The sequence below is a fragment of the Passer montanus genome, unplaced genomic scaffold (assembly GCF_014805655.1).
Source record: "Passer montanus isolate IOZ18808 unplaced genomic scaffold, ASM1480565v1 scaffold57, whole genome shotgun sequence".
NCBI lineage: Eukaryota > Metazoa > Chordata > Aves > Passeriformes > Passeridae > Passer > Passer montanus.
Genome location: NW_024370705.1, coordinates 132,918 through 133,861, shown reverse-complemented (window position 1 = coordinate 133,861; position 944 = coordinate 132,918).

Here is a 944-nt window from a genome sequence, read left to right as displayed (position 1 = left end):
TGGAGTGACTGGAGCACCTGTGGGGTGGCTGCAGGAGCGGGGTCGGCTGAGGCTGGAGCAGAGGAATTTTGAGGGATCCTGCTAATAGGCAGGGAGGGTGCAAGGAGATGAGAGTTCATCTCTTCCCTGTGATGTCCTGTACTGGAACAAAATGCAACAAGCACAAACTGGGATGTGGCAGGATCCTTTGAATATCAAGAAACACCTTTGTACTGTGAGTGTCAGGCCTCAGTACAGGTTACTGGAAGAGTTGCCCTGGGGGGCTGTGGTGGCTCCACCCTCAGGGATCCTCAGCTCTCAGACAGGTCTCATTCTGGGCCATGAGCAGCTTCTGCAGGCGCTGGACAGGACAGTGCTCGGTGTCCTGACTGCACACAGTGGACATTTGAGCAGGGACGTGGCTACAGCCTGTGCGGGACACACACAGGGGCACGCACGGCACAGGGGCATACACTCACACACGTGTGTACACGTGCGCTCAAAGCGAGCGTGCAGGCACCTGTGCACACCTGCACACACACCTGCATCCAGAGTCGTGCACGTGAGAGCACACTCGTGAGTGCCCAGGGAGAGAGCGCGTGGGGTGGGGTGCGTGTAGCAGGGGGTGCCCGGGATGGGGGGGTAGCCGGGACCCCGAGGCAGGGCTGGGGACCCCGAGGCAGGGCTGGGGACCCCGGCTGCATCCCGCCGCCTACCGCGGGGCGGGGCGGGGCCTGCGCGGCGCGGGCCAATCAGCGCTGTGCTCGCCGGCGGGCGCGGGGTTAAAGCCGGGTGCGGTGGGGGGGCGGGGTGGTGCGCGGGATGTGGGTGCGCGCGGTTCTGGGCTGTGCGGCGCTTTGCGCATGCGCGCGCGCTTGGCCCGGCGGGGCTGTGTGCGCGCGGGAGGCGGCGGGCGCGGGCGGCGCGCGGTACGTGGCGTTCCTGAGCGCCGGGAGTTCAAGGAG